Raw genomic sequence first — 22,031 nt, forward strand, 5'->3', positions numbered from 1 at the left:
CTTCATATGAGTCACCTGACCGGGTGGTACAACAACATCTCTAGGGCCGACTGTGACAATAGCTCCTAGCTTCACATGGGGTAGTTCCTGAATGAAGCTCACTATCGCATTAGCTTGTTCCTCTTTGATGTCAAGGGCCATCTTTAGGAGTTCTGCAAAAGTACATAGACCCTGTTCAGTGTCATTCTTTCCTCTTATTATCTCCTCGACCACATTAAACCCCAGCAATGGTCGTTCTAACGGCATCTTCCCCACGAGGAAAGGTACTTGAATAGCCATACTTGGGTCATTATTTCCAGGCAGGTTCACTGTCAATTCTACCCATCCCTCGAATGGCAATGGTTCTCCATTAACAGCTGAGACATTGACGTTGCCCCCATTGACTATTTCTGACAGTGGTCATGACTGCAAGAGGTGACATCCTTGTTAGTACATTTGGGACACATTCGTCGGCGTTGCCTTCGCTGCAGCTGGGAATCAACTTTGCACTGATCCTCTGTCGTCCTCGCCTTTGCAAGTGATTCAACAGTCTTTGTAAGAGCTTCAATTTGTGCACTCAACCGACGAATCGTCTCAGTTTGGTCATGTTGTCTGCTACAATCTACCTCTTTACCTCGGCTGGACTCACACTGCGCGCTGAGGGCATTTGACACTCTCTGCCGTGCAGCTTGTCCCAACCGACGTTGTCGTTCGCTCTCGTCACTGGCTATCTGGGTTACTTGGCGCAAGAGTGCCTCATCTGTCACCAGGCGGTTTGTAAGTAGGGGTTTCAATTCAGTGCGAAACTGGTTGTACTTTGCACCCATGCCCTGATTAATTGTCCTTAAAAACACATTTTGAATGGTTTGTTCATCGTGCTCCAGATCTGTGACAGCTTGTTTAGACAGAAAAATGAGTTTCTGTTTTAGTCCGATCAGCCTATACAGGAACTGTTGAGGAGTTTCACTGTCATTCTGCTTACCGCACATTAATTCCTGGAAGAGCTCAGAGCTACTCCTCTCATTCAGATGCGACTGAAGGAAACTTTTCAGTTCTGGAATTGTCAGTCCTTCCTTGTTCACTAACATGTCCTTGAAGTTTCCTGGCTTAATGACTCTCAAGACCCCTCTGATAATGTCATTCTCACTATGGTTAGCTGCCAGTCCCTCATCTATCTGTTTGGTTACACTTGTGTAACTAATATCAGAAGTACTATCACCAATCTGCCCCCCTTGAACTTTGAATTCTCTATGCTGAAATGGCAGTAGCTATAGGTCACGGAGAGAGATCATACTTTCCCTTTTTCCACTACTGGGCTCACCAGCTACATTCACAGGTAAGCTACGGCTACTTTTGGGAGTTTCTGCTCTATTTGGGTTAACTTCAATCTTGTATTGTGCTAATTTCCGCCCTAACTCTTCATAGCAGTCTACCAATCTGTTATACTCCGTCGGTTGTGTCTGTGTGTCAGGGGTGTGTGCAAATGGTTGTGGTGTAAATGACTCCGTGTCCTGCGGAACTGTTCTAACACTCTGTTTCTGAATCAATACATTCACATTGTCTTTTAACAGTAACAATTTAGACAACCCTTCATCTTCTAACTCCATGAGAACATCACTGTTCATGTACTCAACAATGTACTCGAAACAACACTCCTCATCAGTTGTATCCAACCTGTGCTTTCCGGGTGCTGCAGTTGGCTCCAGACCATCCAACAGGCTGATCAGTCCATCATGGGTGAGTTGATGAAGTCTTTTCTTGATTTCCCAAACCGTTGCTTTTCTCTCGCTCGAAGTCATCTTGTCGACAATGCAGCTGCTGATGGGTTTACACTTGGCTTGTACCACACCGCACTACTCCTCAGCCAGGAAAGCCTCTCACTGCTGTGCTCTCGTTCTCCTGCCGCCGTTAAGCTGCCGTCTGTGGTCCTCACGCTGATCACCCGTCCCTCAGCCGCTCTGTGGTTCAATTGGATTGGATCTGCATACCAGCAGGTGGCGCTGTCATAGTACAAACTGTATAACTAAGTAGTAGAGCGAACCAAAGGTTAGATCCTATAAGCATTTAAACTTAATTCTTAAATACAGTACTCAGGCTATACTTAATCAAAAGATCAATGAAACATATTATAAAATACAAATATCAACAATAACCAATCTTGTATGCAAATATTATATAAGTATAATATTAAACAATTACATATACTTCAGTCTTTAAACCCAGGCGATTGCTCAAAACATCGCTCTTTCTACTATAAACACAATTATAACACTATTAACATTATAACCATTAAATTTACCTTAGGGATTCAGTGTGTTGGAGCCTTAAACCATTCAGATTAAATTATATTAATACAAGGCCGGCCGCGGCACAGCCGCGAATGCACCGTCATTTTCATAAACATATCACCATCTCTATTCGATGTCTTAACTACTCAGGAAATGTATATAACCCTCTTAAAACAGTGTAACCACGTTATCAACACATTGTTTCATGTTATATTGTCCATGGTGTTTGACTTCACCCACCTGTTTGATTAAAACAAAGAGACACAGACAGTTATGCTGTTGTTAGCCACGAGTCGCTCTTGTAATGGCGTCTTCTTCCACGCGACTCAAAGTTACCCTCAAACTTTCCGCTCAGCACATGGTCTCCCCCTAATGTCCGCTGAGGGTATTACGCACCAACAGTACAGCATACCTAATTGTCTCTGAGCATACTCACAGTAGTTGAAACAATATCATCAAAATAATAAAATAAATCAAACACATCAAAAGAAAATAATTATTTCTGTGACTATACATACAGGGTGTCACAAGAGCATGCAAGCATATAATATATTGGGTACTGTATGTGTAATATGGAGATGTAAAATGTCAGAATCTAAATTCAAAGAATAATCTCAGTCTTAATATTTTCCCACATTTATTTAAAATGTATTTTTAAACAGAAACTCTGTTATTCTATTTTAAGGTCTTAATGTGTGATATGCTATATAATATTTTCCATGGTAAAATTATAAAATAAATTAGTATGTTTTGGTAAATCATGCAACTGTTAATCTACTGAAAACTTGTACATTGTGTACTGTACTGTTCTGTCTTTATTAAACAAGATCAAGATCTAGGTCAAAATTTACATCAGGGCATGCAAATTCGGTCAGTTTTTGGCCAGGCAGCTTTTCAAACCTCAAAGCTTTTCTGCTTTGATTTCACTCGAAACGAAACTACTCTGCAACCTGTGTGCACTGTTACTAAAACATGAGGCTGAATTCAGCTTCTTATTCGCAGCTTCTTATTGAAGCTATCCGTTCAACCTTAAAAACCCGACGCTTTCTTAGCTTCTTATTCACTTTGAGTCACTTTGTGTCTCCTTTTCAGAAACGATTTCCCGCACAATTTTTTAATTAGGACTGTATTAGGGCTCCATCAAGGACGCATTCAAAAGGCAGAAGCTTCAAGTAGCCTGAAAGTTAAAAACAGCTTTCTCTTATGCATCTATCAATGGCAATGTCCATATAACATGAGGTTGTTGTCACTTATTTATACAGTCGACCACAAATAGTTAAATAGTTGGAAAAATGTCATATTACGACACATTTCATGGTTAAAATGAGAGCATGCAAGCATACAATATATTGGGTACTGTATGTGTAATATGGAGATGTAAAATGTCAAAATCTAAATTAAAAGAATAATCTCAGTCTTAATATTTTTCTACATTTATTTAAAATTTATTTTTAAACAGAAACTCTGTTATTCTATTTTAAGGTCTTAATGTGTGATATGCTATATAATATTTTCCATGGTAAAATTATAAAATATATTAGTATGTTTTGGTAAATCATGCAACTGTTAATCTACTGAAAACTTGTGGGTCTTGTTTGTTTAAAAAGGTTTGTGCAGGTACATTGTGTACTGTACTGTTCTGTCTTTGTTATGAAACAAGATCAAGGTCAAAATTTACATCAGGGCATTCAAATTCGGTCAGTTTTTGGCCATCTTTTCAAACCTCAAAGCTTTTCCACTTTGTTTTCACTTGAAACGAAACTACTCTGCAATCTGTTTGCACTGTTACTAAAACATGAGGCTGAATTCAGCTTCTTAATCGCAGCTTCTTATTGAAGCTATCCATTCAACCTTAAAAACCTGACGCTTTCTTAGCTTCTTATTCAGGTACATCATGTACTGTACATGCTTAACATTGTTCTTTCTTAGTTATGAAACAAGATCTGGTAAATGTATAGCACTACTGATAAATCAATGGTAAAAAATGCATGATGTTGTTGGTATGATTGTTATTTTATGATCACTGCAGATACTTTTTTAATTAAATATGTTTTCCCCCATATTTTAGCAGTGGTTAGCCTGATCATACCTAAAATAAATAGAACATTTTATAGGCTCTTGATGGCCAACCAAAACATACCAAGATTTTCACACTGGACCCCATTGCTATACCTGCGTGTGCGTGTGTGTGTGTGTGTGTGTGTGTGTGCATTTTGGTTATTATACACTCTCATAAAAAGGCACAGTCACTGGGGCGGTGGCACACCTTTGTACATAATGAGTTAATTAGGGATGTAACAATATGAACATTTCTTATCAAGATTATAGTGACCAAAATTATCACGGTTATCAGTAAAAATCAATAAATTACAAATAAAATGACTTTTTGCTTGCATAAGCGCCGAAACAATAACATTACCAATGATGTTTGGATTTTAAATGACAACTTGACTGACAAAAGTTTAATAGCATGTTGAAATATCTAATGTAAATGTTCAAATAAAGCACGTAATCTTCAAATTTGAGACTTTAAAGAAAATATATGTCAAAATGATAATTGATTAATAAATGATTATATGTACTTTATCTGCTACAAAAATGGCTTTACATAACTTATCTGAATTGTTAAATGTTAGAATCCACATAAGCTAGTTTTTCATCAACCGGTCAAAATTTACAGCAGGGCACGCAGAAACTGAATTGGGGAAGTCATGGCCTAGTGGTTAGAGAGTTTGACTCCTAACCCTAAGGCTGTGGGTTCGAGTCTCGGCCCGTCAATACCACGACTTGAACAAGGCACCGAACCCCCAACTGCTCCTGGGTGCCTCAACATAAATGGCTGCCCACTGTTCCAGGTGTCTGTTCATGGTGTGTGTTCACAGTGTGTGCGTGTTCACTGCTGTGTGTGTGAACTTTGGATGGGTTAAATGCAGAGCACAAATTCTGAGTATGGTAACCATACTTGGCTGTATGTCACGTCACTTTCACACAGGCTGAATGTAAATACAAGTCTCTGTAAATCGTCTAAACGCTAAGTACAGTAACCTCAGTGGACAAAGCAATAATGCACTAAAGAACACTTCCTTCATGTATTATATGGAGCAAAGATGAAAACCAAATTACATCGAATCGTTTCTGAAAACACTCAAAACATTCAGAGTACATTAATAAGTTGTATATTCATTTGTATAATTCCCTTTGCACTCTTTTAAAAACTCCAAGCTTTTCTGCTCTGTTTTCACTTGAAACGAAACTACTCTGCATGCTGTGCGCACATGAGACTGTTACTAAATAACAAGGCTGAATTCAGCTTCTTATTCACAGTTTCTTATTGACGCTATTCATTCCACCTTAAAAACGAGATGCTTCAGCAGGGCCGCTGCTGGCCAAATGGGTGCCCTAAGCAGGATTGTAATGTTGTGCCCCCCTTCCTCAAATATGATGGAAAAAAACACCTACTATAGGGGTGAAAATAATACTTTAATCAAATAAAAAAGTAAATGAGTAAATTTGTTTTATTTACAAATTACAATTGTAGCTCTTGACATGTACCTATGGCTATAACTTTATTATGACTCTAATTTATTTTATAGTCTCAAGCTTTCAGAAATCATGCAAAAGGAAATTAGTTTTACTATGATAAAACAATGGTTTATTTTTGTAAGGGTTGTGATATGCACATTTTTTGTTGAAGAAATTATAAAGGCTGTGTCATCTATAGCAAAAAAGGTGGCCAAAAATGAAAGATTAAGTTAATATTTGAATTAAATGTTTGTTCAATAGCCTAAACAACGATTTGATTGTCCTGTAAGTGTAACAGCAGCAATTACATGGCATTTGGCTCCCTTTGCAGGCATTTGTAAATACAGTCGTGGCCAAAAGTTTTGAGAATTACATAAATATTGGAAATTGGAAAAGTTGCTGCTTAAGTTTTTATAATAGCAATTTGCATATACTCCAGAATGTTATGAAGAGTGATCAGATGAATTGCATAGTCCTTCTTTGCCATGAAAATTAACTTAATCCCAAAAAAACCTTTCCACTGAATTTCATTGCTGTCATTAAAGGACCTGCTGAGATCATTTCAGTAATCGTCTTGTTAACTCAGGTGAGTGTTGACGAGCACAAGGCTGGAGATCATTATGTCAGGCTGATTGGGTTAGAATGGCAGACTCAACATGTTAAAAGGAGGGTGATGCTTGAAATCATTGTTCTTCCATTGTTAACCATGGTGACCTGCAAAGAAACGCGTGCAGCCATCATTGCGTTGCATAAAAATGGCTTTACAGGCAAGGATATTGTGGCTACTAAGATTGCACCTAAATCAACAATTTATAGGATCATCAAGAACTTCAATTCAATTCTTGTAAAGAAGGCTTCAGGGCGTCCAAGAAAGTCCAGCAAGCGCCAGGATTGTCTCCTAAAGAGGATTCAGCTGCGGGATCGGAGTGCCACCAGTGCAGAGCTTGCTCAGGAATGGCAGCAGGCAGGTGTGAGCGCATCTGCACACACAGTGAGGCGAAGACTTTTGGAAGAGGGCCTTGTGTCAAGAAAGGCAGCAAAGAAGCCACTTCTCTCCAAAAAAACATCAGGGACAGATTGATCTTCTGCAGAAAGTATAGTGAATGGACTGCTGAGGACTGGGGCAAAGTCATATTCTCCGATGAAGCCCCTTTCCGATTGTTTGGGGCATCTGGAAAAAGGCTTGTCCGGAGAAGAAAAGGTGAGCGCTACCATCAGTCCTGTGTCATGCCAACAGTAAAGCATCCTGACACCATTCATGTGTGGGGTTGCTTCTCATCCAAGGGAGTGGGCTCACTCACAATTCTCCCCAAAAACACAGCCATGAATAAAGAAGGGTACCAAAACACCCTCCAACAGCAACTTCTTCCAACAATCCAACAACAGTTTGGTGAAGAACAATGCATTTTCCACCACGATGGAGCACCGTGCCATAAGGCAAAAGTGATAACTAAGTGGCTCGGGGACCAGAATGTTGAAATTTTGGGTCCATGGCCTGGAAACTCCCCAGATCTTAATCCCATTGAGAACTTGTGGTCAATCCTCAAGAGGCGGGTGGACAAACAAAAACCCACTAATTCTGACAAACTCCAAGAAGTGATTATGAAAGAATGGGTTGCTTCAGTCAGGATTTGGCCCAGAAGTTGATTGAGAGCATGCCCAGTCAAATTGCAGAGGTCCTGAAAAAGAAGGGCCAACACTGCAAATACTGACTCTTTGCATAAATGTCATGTAATTGTCGATAAAAGCCTTTGAAACGTATGTAAGTGCTTGTAATTATATTTCAGGACATCACAGAAACAACTGAAACAAAGATCTAAAAGCAGTTTAGCAGCAAACTTTTTGAAAACTAATATTTATGTAATTCTCAAAACTTTTGGCCACGACTGTACATAGATTGTTTATTTTGTATTTGCATACATTATGCATTTTAACAGTGTTATTATTAACCAATCATTATTGCCTCATTGTTTTTTATAAAATGCAATGCAAAGTCAATTTAAAGGCTATTGATGGCTTAGGTCTGTTTTTATAGCAACAACAACAATTTTTTTTTTTTTTTTACAGTATATTAATACTTTTTTGTAAATTATTATTTGAAGGAACCAAACCATTGTTAATTTGCAGTTACCATGGCTAAAAGAACGATGATTTGTGGTGTTATTGTTAAAACCATGGGTAATTTTCGTAAGGGAACCTGAAGAAAAAAAAAAAAAAACTTTTACAGGAATGTGCCTGAAAGTGATAAACAGGCCTCGTTTACCTAATTTACCTAAATTATTTATAATTTATTTTAATATATATTAAAAATGTATAAGGTGTGCATTGTAGCTGACACCTAAATGAACACATTACAATTGTTTGATGACTGCAAGTCTTTCTCCTCAAATGCTATTGAGCTTCAAATTTGCATTTGACCCCATGTGAAAAAAGTAGGATAACTTACATATGATTTACATTTATTTTAATAAATATCAAACATTCAATTCAATTGTGCATTATAGCTGACACCTAGATGAACAATTAATGTATAATGTAATTCTGTAAGACAGAATTTCTTCTCAAACCTTATAAACAGTAACTTAACACTCATACTGTTTTTGCCACTGTTGAGAGACTGCCAAACCCCCCAAGTCAGATTCCCAGTGAAATGCTCTCAGACAGCAAATGCAATGAGTTTGCTTCCTTCTTTTCTGAGAAAATCATTAATATCAGGAATGCAATTAGCACATCCTCAAGTAATGCAGAGGTCAGACAGATTCAGCCACAATATCAAAAAGATACTATGTTTTTGAAGCAATTGATAGCAAAATTCTGGAAGACATAGTGCAGCACCTAAAATCGTCAACCTGCTATCTTGACACACTTCCCACATCTTTTTTCGAAAGAGTGCTTAACTGTTTAGAAGCAGATCTTTTTTAGAAGTGGTGAATGCCTCACTTCTTTCTGGGACATTTCCAAACACCCTGAAAACTGCAGTTGTTAAACCCCTCCTGAAAAAGAGCAATCTTGATAACACTATTTTGAGCAATTTTAGACCAACATCTAATCTTCCTTTTATAGGCAAAATGATAGAAAAGGTAGTTTTTAATCAGCTGAACAAATACTTAAACTCAAATGGATACCTGGACAATTGTCAATCTGGTTTTCAACCGCATCACAGCACAGAGACAGCACTCATTAAGATAATAAATGATATTCACTTAAATTGTGATTCTGGCAAAATATCGGTGCTGGTATTGCTAGATCTCAGTGCTGCATTTGACACTGTTGATCATAACATACTACTAGAGAGACTGGAAAACTGGGTCGGGCTTTCTGGGATGATACTCAAATGGTTCAGGTCATACTTAGAAGGGAGAGGCTATTATGTGAGTATAGGAGAGCATAAGTCTAAGTGGACGTCCATTACATGTGGAGTCCCACAAGGCTCAATTTTTGCACCGGTCTTGTTTAGCCTGTATATGCTTCCACTAAGTCAAATAATGAGAAAGAACCAACTTGCCTATCACAGCTATGCTGATGATACCCAGATTTACCAACCTTATCTCCAAATGACTACAGCCCCATTGGCTCCCTCTGCCAATGCATTGATGAAATTAATAGTTGGATGTGCCAGAACTTTCTGCAGTTAAACAAGGAAAAAACTGAAGTCATTACATTTGGAAACAAAGATGAAGTTTTCAAGGTGAATGCATACCTTGACTCTAGGGGTCAAACAACTAAAAATCAAGTCAAGAATTTTGGGGGTATTCTGGAGACAGACCTTAGCTTCAGTAGTCATGTCAAAGCAGTAAATAAATCAGCATACTATCATTTAAAAAACATTGAAAGAATTAGATATTTTGTTTCCAACCAAGACTTGGAGAAACTTGTTCATGCCTTCATCACCAGCAGGGTGGACTATTGTAATAGGCTCCTCACCGGCCTTCCCAAAAAGACCATTAGACAGGTGCAGCTCATCCAGAACGCTACTGCCAGGATTCTGACTAGAACCAGAAAATCTGAGCATATCACCACACTCCTCAGGTCCTTACACTGGCTTCCAGTTACATTTAGGATTGATTTTAAAGTACTTTTACTCATATATAAGTCAATAAATGACCTAGGACCGAAATATATTGAAGACATGCTCACTAAATATATACATAACAGACCACTCAGATCACTAGGATCGAGTCAGTTAGAAATACCAAGGGTTCACACAAAACAAGGGGAGTCCGCCTTTAGTTACTTTGCAGCCTGCAGTTGGAATCAGCTTCCAGAAGAGATCAGATGTGCTAAAACACTAGTCACATTTAAATCTAGACTTAAAACTCATCTGTTTAGCTGTGCATTTATTGAATGAGCACTGTGCAATGTCCGAACTGATTGCACTGTATTTTCACTGTTTCTTTTTTAATGTAAAATCATTTTCTGTTTCTAACTGTTTTTAAATTCATTTTCAAATTCAACCAAATGTCATGAAGTCTTTGGCGGAAAGCTGAGGGTGATTGCTGATAGGCTGTCCCAGTCAGTGGTGCCTGCCCAATCCAATCACGTTTGAGAGGGAAACAACAAATTGAGGGTTTACGGGATTTTTTATTTTTCAATTAAATTAAATTCAATTCAAGTTTATTTGTATAGCACTTTTTTCAATACCAATCGTTACAAAGCAACTTTACAAACAAATTACGTTTCTACAATATTTAGTAGTAGCTTATAAGTGGTGACTGTCAGTTTGTGCGGGTAAGATTTTTCAGAAAAATTAATACAAGACGTAGTCAGCCAGACGATGAACATTATTAACAGCAATTATTATATGATGCAGTCACACTTGTAGCAATATTTGTAAGTTCTGTTGTTGATTCAAGGTTAGGATCATCTGGGGTCCTCTGAGGGTCAGCATCATCTCTTCTCAGGTGTTCTGGATCCAGGAGTTTGGGAGCCAAATGTGAAAAAGCTCTACCTCCTTTAGTGGACTTTGCTATGCTAGGAACTACCAAAAGTCCAGCGTTTTGTGACCTTAGGGAGCGTGATGGATTGTAACGTGGTATAAGGCTAGTTAGGTACGCAGGAGCTAAACCATTTAAGGCCTTATAGGTAAGTAATGATCATTTTTAAATGATACGGAACTTAATAGGTAGCCAGTGCAGAGACTGTAAAATAGGGGTAATATGATCATATTTTCTTAACCTGGTAAGGACTCTAGCTGCTGCATTTTGGACTACCTGTAGCTTGTTTATTGAAGATGCAGGACAACCTCCTAGAAGTGCATTACAATATTCCAGTCTAGAGGTCATGAATACATGAACTAGCTTTTCTGAAACAGGTAACATGTTTCGTAGCTGTCCAGGTGGCTGGTCTCCGACGATCTTAGAGGTGAAAATGCTGGATGTGGAGGTCCTGGGCTGGTGTGGTCACACGTGGTCTGCAGTTGTGAGGCTGGTTGGATGTACTGGCAAAAACCATTGGAGACAGCTTATGTTAGGGAAATGAACATTTAATTCACAGGCAACAGCTCTGGTGGACATTCTTGCAGTCAGCATGCCAATAACACACTCCCTCAAAACTTGCGACATCTGTGGCACTGTGCTGTGTGATAAAACTGCACATTTTAGAGTGGTCTATTATTGTGGCCAGCCTAAGGCACACCTGTGCAATAATCATGCTGTCTAATCAGCATCTTGATATGCCACACCTGTGAGGTGGATGGATTATCTCGCAAAGGAGAAGTGCTCACTAAAACAGATTTAGACAGATTTGTGAACAATATTTGAGAAAAATAGGCCTTTTGTATGCATAGAAAAAGTCTTAGATCTTTGAGGTCAGCTCATGAAAAATGGGGGCAAAAACAAAAGTTTTGCATATAGAAATTTGTTCAGTATGTGTGTATATATATATATATATATATATATATATATATATATATATATATATATATATATATATATTCAAGTTTATTTAAATTTCAATATATATACTATATATGTACACATTTTCTATGCCATTGATACAGTATAAAAGCCGATTATTTAATTTTGTGAACGACATGTCTTTATAATATCACATTTTTTCTTGCACAGTATAAATTAGTATTTATAAAGAATAAGTTATTTTTGTATGTAGGAAAGTTCAAAATTTTGGCTATCCTTGGCATCAAACATTGTCTTGTCTGAATTAATCCGAAAGCAGGTCCAGTTTTTGAGTGATTTATAAAAAAGGTCAAAGGTCATATTATAGTCTGAACTCTGACCTTCTCCGCACAAGTGTAGTTGATGGCTTATTATAAAAATAATTGATATATCAGCCAAAATCAATCATGTCTTTATTCTTTTATAGAGTGTAAAATTTCACAGTCCCATCCAAGTCATATGCGGCTGCCTTTGAGATCATATTTAGAGCCTGTAGCTGATCTTCATCAGAATCTGTGGAAACCTTTGTAGTGTTTTAACCACTGATCTATAATATAGTCATACATAGATCAGTGGTTTTAACCCTTCATTGCAGTAGAACAAAATTATGATCAGTTTGATCAACTGACCTGAACATTCATAACATTTAAAGAGCCACCTTAAAATCTGCATAATTCCCACGATTCACCCAGTTTTCTCCCATAGGACCAAGAACCCAAATACGTAAAACAGTTAGAAGTCGGTTTGTCGTGCAGCTAATAAAAACCAGCTTTAGCCAAATGGGCTGGCTGACTGAAGTGGTCATGGACTGTCAGTGACTCTAGCCGGAGCTGAGCTGTGATTAATGATACGGTTTGGTGGTTTGCTAACCCTCTCTTCACTTCTTGTGCTCCTAACTTCTCAGGGTGAAGATTGCTGGTCTGGCATCAGTGTGTTTTTCAGTTTTTGTCCCGACAAACACAATCATATAGACAACTGGGAGCTGATTATAGATCCAGAGGGGATGTTTGACAGATATGAGCCCAGTACTGATGAGGATCAACAGTAACCCTGTTAGCACTCCATTCTCTGTTGTCTTTAATGGCCACTGGAGACAGTAGGTCTAGTGTTGAATAGTTTATATTATTGGTTAGTGTTGTCAAAAGACCCGCTACTTCGGTACCAAGTCGGTACTAAACATTTTTAAATGTGACGGTACCAGGTTTCTTTAAGTACCGGTAGTACCGAGGTCCTGTTCAAACCCGGTTCAGCGATATGATTTCCGCGAAGCAGAAAACGAGGACAGAATCTCATAATCCAGTCATGAAAATGAAACTTACATTTTAATATGAACAGTCATGGAATTTGTCAAAGTTAGCATAAATTAATCAAATCAAATCTCCATATGGACCAGTATCTGTAAATGTTAAGCCGCAAAAGTTGTTTGAAATATGAATCCGTGTTCTGCGCGTCTCTGTGTGAATTAATGAATGACAGAGACGTGCGGGTTTGTTTACTACATAGACTGAAGCGCATGACGCTTGCATTAATTTCAGCATCTGAGCTTCAGAGTTCTCTCTCCATCAAGCGATCTGAACTTCTCAGTTCAACTCAATGGATGCACAGCGCACCTGTATTTGATGCTCTGTAAACTCTTTCAAGAAGTCCTCGCTGCAGTCTGTAGCACGATGACGTAGCTGGATCAGATCCAATACGTAGTGAATGGAGGTGTGTTTTGGCGACGTCATAGACGCATGCGCAGTACCGATCGCTGGATTATAATGCGCATGCGCTAGTCTTAAGTGACATGTGTGCTCAATATTGAATCGAGATGTTCTAACCTTCTAACCTATGGTTCTAACCTGTGTAGTAGTAGTTTTGATAAATAGTAATACGTAATTATTGATGAATAATTATTTACATAAATGTGATTAAGTTGTCCTAGTTTCTCTCGACATACATGCAAAATAGTTAATTTTACAACATTTTAAATCACGATTTTAAACCTAAATTTGATGGATTAATAACATGTCGTCACCACAAGTATTTTTTTAATGCGTGTATATAGAACATTTTAAAATTAAGCAATTGTATTTTATTCAGGTCATATTTGCTGTTTAGTGGAAGCAAAAATGATTGTCTCTGTAATTTTAATCCTAAAGCTACAATACAATATGGTCTGTAAACAACTTAACATACCAGTACACATTCAAGGGAAAAATGCAAAAAAAAAAAAAAAAAAAGACAGCATTAAGAATTCTTTAATGAATCATTTTTTCCATATTGATATGTACATAAGGTTCCCCTTATTTGCTCTTCAGTGTTTGCAGGACATGTACGTACATTTAAAAGAAAAGAAGAAAAAAAGAAAAGAAAAGAAAAGAAAAAGAAGAAAAGAATTTAAGTTTAATGTATAAACATTCAGATCAAGTAGTTGTCACTCAGTTGTCCTTGGGGCTATAGTGATTCCCATCACAGATGAAGCAGTCTGCTGAGCAGTAACCTTCAAAGTCTTTGGTTGAGTAAAACGCAAGAAGGATTCCTTTCCTTCCATCTCCAAAATAGCCTGGCGGAAGTCTTTAAATAAGATCCCACAGCAAAGGCAACTCGTCACTTTATATGGCACTCGAAACCTCTCCTTGTACTCACTGGAGAATGCACTCCAGTTGACAACATCTATTGTAAGAAAGAGATTTAAAGTAATAATACATTTTGAGCAAAGCTTGAAATGCATTTGCAGTTTGAACGTTATGTGTGGAACTGTTTACTGGTAAAAAAAAATAAAACTAATAAAATGAAATAACTTACTGTCAAGCCAGGCAAAATGAGCCTCTTTTCTGAATGATGCTTCACTAACAACATCATGGAAAATCCTGCACGTCAGAGACAGCCTGAGGAAAGACACATCTCCATCTTCTTTGACCACATTCATGAGGATACATCTCAGGATCTCAGCTGGCATCTGCTCAGCAATTTGTTAAATATTATTCAATATAAAATACTAGTCAAATAATAGCATACATTTAACATGTTAAAAATGAGGTGCGGGAAGTCGTGGCCTAATGGTTAGAGAGTCGGACTCCCAATCGAAAGGTTGTGAGTTCGAGTCTCGGGCTGGCAGGAATTGTGGGTGGGGGGAGTGCATGTACAGTTCTCTCTCCACCCTCAATACCACGACTTAGGTGCCCTTGAGCAAGGCATTGAACCCCCAACTGCTCCCCGGGCGCCGCAGCATAAATGGCTGCCCACTGCTCCGGGTGTGTGTTCACAGTGTGTGTGTGTGTTCACTGCTCTGTGTGTGTGCACTTTGGATGGGTTAAATGCAGAGCACGAATTCTGAGTATGGGTCACCATACTTGGCTGAATGTCATTTTATTTTTTGGGGAAGTCGTGGCCTAATGGTCAGAGAGTCGGACTCCCAATCAAAAGGTTGTGAGTTCGAGTCCCGGGCCGGCAGGAATTGTGGGTGGGGGGAGTGCATGTACAGTTCTCTCTCCACCCTCAATACCACGACTTAGGTGCCCTTGAGCAAGGCATCGAACCCCCAACTGCTCCCCGGGCGCCGCAGCATAAATGGCTGCCCACTGCTCCGGGTGTGTGCTCACAGTGTGTGTGTTCACTGCTCTGTGTGTGTGCATTTCGGATGGGTTAAATGCAGAGCACAAATTCTGAGTATGGGTTACCATACTTGGCAGAATGTCACTTCACTTCACTTCACTTTCAAATAAAAACATTTGGAATAGGGAAAACTCCCACCTTACTTATGTCCACCTCATCTGGCACCTCTAGCACCTCATCAGCTTCCATTTCCAATTCTCCTAAAGAAATAAATTATATTCACACCAATAGAATAATCATGAAATATTTATGGAAAATGGAACTTGAACATGTTATCATCAGTTGTCAGATTAGTTGTTGCAAACCTATTTTAGTTAAAGTTATACCTGTCTTCATTTCTTTGCACCTTTTTCTGAGAAGCTTTCTTTCAGCATCTGATCTTAAATTATAAAAAAAACAAAAACAAGTGAACTACAGTTTGCCTAGCAAGTACTTACTCCACACAGGAAAAAACACCATAAAATACCAAATATTGTACAAATTAACATCATTAAAGAGAGGACAAAAAACTGCTACTTCTACTCCTCCTTCAACTACTAATACTAATAAATGTGTTTTATTTATTGGAAGTACTTGCAAATAGGCTTACTTGATGGGATCATTTGTTAGCAGGAGCAAGCACCACCATCTCCTTACTGGAGCCATGTCAGACTGGAAAATATGCTTAATGTAAATAACCCTTTGAGAATATACTTTTTCCAAAATTATTAGTTTTGATAGCTCACCTCAGCAAAATCAAAGAGACCTCCCATTACAACATAGAGTGCGTACTGTAACATTAAGAGTAAGTTACATCAAAACAGACATCAATAATAGTAATGAACCTTAATTAAATTGTTTTAGGAGACTGCATCAATATCTTAAGTTAGTTGGATATTGGTTTTGCTCAAACCACAAAATAAATTAATGACAGACGGCAATCTGACAAAGTTATCAAAAAAAAATTATTATTGTTATCAAACAATTCTTCCTACCATCAACACAAACACTCCACAGTTATTTGAACAATTCTGCCTTGGAGCACCCTGTTGAGTTCATTTGAAATAAACATGTTATAATTTTTCAAAAATAAATTGTGTTTGAATATCTGAAATGTAATTTAGTTATGGCAACAAGAAAACTGCTTACTTTGAGATCATCACATCCATACTCCTTCCACGGCCCAGGATGTAGTTGCTGTGCAAGTTTTCTACAAAGCATTAAACCACAACAACAATTAAAACAAAAATGGATTAAAAATAATAATAATAAAAATGCTAATAAACAAACAAACAAACTGGGGTGGAACAACCCCAAACAAATTTGACTCATTTATCATTGTTTAAACAATTTTATCTATAAACTATAATAGAATTCCAGCGATTAGGTAAATGTAAATAGTTTAAGCATCAATGAAAAATGAGCCATAAAACAAAAAAAAACAAAATGCATGCAAATGGATGTATGGCACAAAAACAGAACTACCATAATCCTGAACTAATTTTGAACTCTTAATATTTTTCTGAAAAAACCTGTAGGGACCAACGAAACGACAATCGCTGAAGTCAGTGCCGTACAGTGAATCAAGCAAATACATCTCTCTGCTTTTTGGTTTCATGATCTGTAAAACTGGTTCTATTAAGTGATTCTTGGAAGATACAATTATTAGTTATGTCAAAATATCTCTGTGTTACTTGCATTAAGGAGAACTGATCATTTAAACATAAAATACTTACACATATCATCCAATGGTTTGTAGCCCATGAAGGCAGTAAGATGAAGTCACATCTTGCTATATGTTCCTAATACAGACAACAAACATTTTTAAACCACCTAAAATGACCCTAGTTTACTTCTATTAAAATTTCAGTCATACTTACAGGTAAGTTAGCTGAAGGGTCTGCACAGAATGGTGGCAACCATGTCACTGTCACATATGAGCTAAAACAATGGAACTTTATGTTCTGGTAGATACCATTTAACATTACAGTTAATTTGATTGCATATAAAGGATCACTTATGCACACTTTCCTAAAAAAAAAAAAAAAAAAGGTTCCACACAGCAGACAGGAAAAAATTACCTTTAAGTCAGCAATATCCCTGACAACTGAGAGGCAGGCGTTCAAAATCTGTAATTTGAGATAAAAAAAAAAATATTAATATTCGCTCATCACAAAACAAAAACATTTTTGTGCATGTGATAAAACTCACAGTCCCTTCAACATCAGAATTGTTGCTCCTACTTGAGCCAAAAATTGTTGTTGTGATTCCTTTTCATTTAAAGCATTTTTTATCTTACAATTGTAAGCATGATTACTTTGCATGAAAATGCAAAATAATTCAACATACCATCTTAATTTGGTCACTGCTTTGTGGATGCATCCAGCATGCCCTGTTTGGCTGCACATTTCGTAGGGCTGTCAAGTCCATCAATGAACCCCGGCTGGGGTCTGAAAAGAGACAAAATATTATGACCCAACTGTGCTAAGTGAAGTGAGATTTTACAAGTGCAGTGTTTATCATGACATTACTTACAGTGTACTGGATCTATTTGTGTAATATCACATGAGAGTCTCTTACTATCATTTAAGGACTGTGGAGGCGTACCTTCACATACAGGACAAGAAAAAGCTATTTTACAATATGTGACAAAATTACTGGTCATTGTAAGATGTAAAAATAATAAAAACTTACCAAGTACTATCTGACCATAATCATTGAAGGTTAACTGATCACTAGGTGATACAACTTTTTTCAGGCTGTCCTCCATGTTTTTATTCTGTGCGATGTTATAATGGTGAATGATGTTGCGCATCAAAAATGTGTGTCCTGATGGCGTGAGCATGTTAAGGAAATAATTGTTTTTGCGCATTGCAGCAAAAAGTTGCTCTGCGGTTTGAGTATTTACCCAGCCACAAAGTTCTGGGACTACCTAGACTCTCCTAAGAGCATCTCTTGGGTCTTTTGTATTGAATTCGTGGAATCTGTCATACAAAGCATAATGCTCTGATGATCCAGTCAAAGGATGGCAGTTGGTATCCTCCTCCTCCTCCTTATTTTTCAACCATGTTAGATTAACTTTGAGCTTGCCTTCTTTTGCTAGCTGGATATTGGCTGTAGTTGGTTCAGCAAGTCTCCCTTCATGGGGACTGAAAGGTATAGAATCTGCTTCACGAAGATTAACGTGTGCTGCAAGTCCTCTAGCAAAGTCGTATATAACAACATTAGGAAAGTGCTTCCAACTCAGCAGCAAGTCCGCAAAGTCTCTGGGAGACTCTGCTCTTATGTTGAATTTGATGGAATAGACTACTCCACAAGGACATGTAATGACTGCCCAGCCACCTAAGAGAAAAGTACAAAAGTACAATTTAAAGAAAGTACAGTTTAGAAAATGACAAAATCATTACAATGGTTACTTAAACAAAAATTACAAGTAACACTTCAACTATTAACTTAGTTTTTCATAATTTAGTTTAGTTTTTCACTAGGTTTTCATAATTTCTTCATACCATACTCGTAAATTTTGAGTAAATCTACCTACTTTTACCAACATTTTGTCAGTGGGTTGACTCAGAGACTAGTTTAAACAGTATTAATTAACCCATGAATAAATTGCAAGTATTTTCTTACAGCAAATGAAATTTTTTATCTGCCAATGAAAGCATTATTGCTGAAAATTAAATGTCCATCAACATAAATTTAAAACTCCTGGGACATTATTATTATTTTTTAATTAAAGCTATAACTTTATGTATTATTAATATATATTATTATTATTATATACATAGATATTTAAGTGATAAGAGTCAGGCAATTTACCAGAAGCACCCCAAATCTGCTGGAAGATTTTGTCGTACGCTGAGCGGTTTTGCATCTCCGTCCGCAAACGTAACACAAGATCCATCCTTGATCCCTTTGTGTCCAATCCACATTCTTTGCACAGCTTCCTCACTGCATCAACCTAAACATATGACAGACTTTGGTTAAAACCAAAATTGTTGCAAAACGTAATTAGATGTTGTAAATTTGTTCTTACCTTAAGATTAAAGAGCAGATCACCTAACCTTTCCTCTGTGACATCAATATCTGGAACATCACAGGACTTTGTTTTTTGTAGTTTTGCATGCTGAGTGTTTAGAACAATGTCTAAATTCCCGGTATTAGGTCCAATCCGAGGAGCCCAGGAATCATAACTGGGACGAACTACAAAGGGGTTTTTCCTGCCACCTTAAGAGAAATACAGAGTGTACAAGTACATTAAAGAATTTCTTTAGTTACACAGACCTAAATAATATTACACATTAAATAACTTACTTGAAAGAAATCCCCTGCCAATCATCTCCATCGTTACGGATTCCCAAAAAGAGACAATGTTTGTATCACCCTTGAATTCTGATGGTGGTGTGGCTATTTCACTGACTGCAACACACAAATTCACAAATCAGGAACATGCTGTTTTTAGAAAGCATGTGTAATACAATGTACACAACACATACTTACAAGGAATACTGAAGACTCCTTTCTTGTGGAGATCCATGATCACCACTTTGGGGTGATAACCACAATTGATGCATGTGTAAGAATAGTCATGGCTGCTCAAGGCTTCAAAGTGGAGGTAACCATGGAGCACTGTGTCTTTGCTGGGAAATTTTGCTTTGGCAGTGGCTTCAAGTATGCTCATTACTCTGCTAACAGCAGTGTGATTCTAAGAATATTCACAGAGTATATAAAAAAAAAAATGTTACATGACATAACACGTATTACATGAAACAATATTAACATCAGTAGTTGTACATATTACCTGAAGAGCATTGCGAAAAATCAGACACAAGTGTAGAGAAAGCAGAAGGTGGTCATTGAAGTTATGGATACCATCAGTGAATTCCTGGTACCTGTACATCATGCTGCAGTTGCTGCAGACTTTGTAGTAAGTTGAAATTCCTTAAATTGAGAGCAGAAAAGTTAAACACAAAATAACAGTACACTCTTTAAATAGAATGTTTTATTTAACAATATTTACCTTCAACTACCCCAGTGAAGGTCAGAATCTTTGCTCGTGAGGTTATAATAATTGGGTCACTTAGAACATGATTACCCTCACATTCGGAGCAGAACGCTTCTTCAGGAATTAGTTGGTGTCTAAAGTCACTACCATGTTGTAGACCACCAACCAAATTTTCAGGAAAGTCCACAGGTAGAGATTTATTTTTCAAAAAATAGCGTACCATCCTCTCTATTCCATCATCATTAGGTGGGTACTGACGATCACTACAGTCATCCACACTCTCAGGATGCGGTTGAGGTTTCTGCATGGAATCAATCCTTTCGGTGGTCTTCACCTTCTGGAATAGAGCTCTCTCATTTTGAAATAAATGCCATTTAGCTATTGCTTTATGAATACATGACTGTTTTGTTTTATTACATGGACAGGCCCATGTGATCTTCTTACTGTCATATACAACAGTAACTCTTCCAAGTCTACAGTAATAAGACATTTTTGGCTCATACACTGATATATATTTTTTCGTTGAGGGCCCAGCAAATGTGATCTCTACAGAAAGTGGCACATCTTCTTTGTTTGCCATGCATTGCCTTTCGATGCATGCATCTTTCCTACTTTCTCCAAACCATTTTTCTTTCACCATCTCTGTTAGGGCTTCCTCTTTGAGATTAACAGAATTGCCATCATCTTTGGGACAGAAAGCTAAAGACATGAGATGGCAGCACTCAAATGGTTTCAGGCCACTCCTTTGAGCAAATTCAGCACTGGCATTGCATTGGTCTAGTTCACACATAACTTTGTCGTTTACACCCCAAATCTTTTTTTGAACATGGATGGGAAGAGATGGTGCACTGAAAGATTTTGCCACTGCAAAAATTCCATGCTTACTGTCAATGCACTGGCAAAGTAGATGTCGTTCTGATGTGATGGCCTCTTTAACTGTGGTGTGCTTTCTTCTAATGTGAACACGTAAGTTTTTTTTATTCAATTCCATATCACAATGATCACATCTAATTCTTTTCTTCTTTGGTTGAAGACAATTTACTGTTGGTTGCACTGGTGGAACATGGACAGCAGAAGTAGTCGGAGATGGAAATATTGGGTGGATGCAGAAAGAGAAAATTGAGCTTCAGAAGGAGGGCAAGTTGTCCCAGATTGCAAAGGTAGACATAAGGGACTTGTCCAAGACTGTGTCATTGGTGGAGACCGAAACACTGATGTAACTGGAGATGAAGATGTTCGGATAGCCATGGGGCATGACAGGGGAGGCGCCTATGTAATGACATGAGAAGTCTGTGCCGAAATATTTGGAAGTGGAGCAGTGGCTGCTGGGCTATGCAGGAGTGGAGACTGAGCTTCCTGACCAGGAAATGCCAACTTTTGTTTACATTTTTTAAAATGAGTAATTAACTGCACTTTTCTTATTACTGTAGCAGGACAGTAACAGCAGTGAAATTGTGCATTTTCCCTACAGTGTGAATTGCACTTAACAATCACAAAATCTGGGGGAAAAAGTTACACAGAATACACACATGCATTACTCTGATCAAATTTTATAAAGCAAATTAATATCAGTATTGTATAGAGGTGAAATTATACTCACCATCATGATGTACTGCCAATTTTAGATGATTCTCTACATGGCAATCAATGGACAGTTGTGATGTGGTTTTGTACGTCTCACAAAAAGGACAGTGATACAGGTTACAGCACCGTGTGCACCTTGAAATTACAGGGCAACTGCCCTTTTTAAAGACATTCATCTAGAAC

The 22,031-nt window shown here is 37.7% G+C and overlaps 1 pseudogene; it reads right to left on the reverse strand.

The window, feature by feature from the left end:
• Positions 1-17,786: 17,786 nt before the first annotated feature.
• Positions 17,787-21,294, reverse strand: LOC132110301 (uncharacterized; annotated as a pseudogene).
• Between the last annotated feature and the right edge of the window lie 737 nt (positions 21,295-22,031).

This window comes from Carassius carassius, chromosome 30 (genome assembly GCF_963082965.1).
Source record: "Carassius carassius chromosome 30, fCarCar2.1, whole genome shotgun sequence".
Lineage (NCBI taxonomy): Eukaryota > Metazoa > Chordata > Actinopteri > Cypriniformes > Cyprinidae > Carassius > Carassius carassius.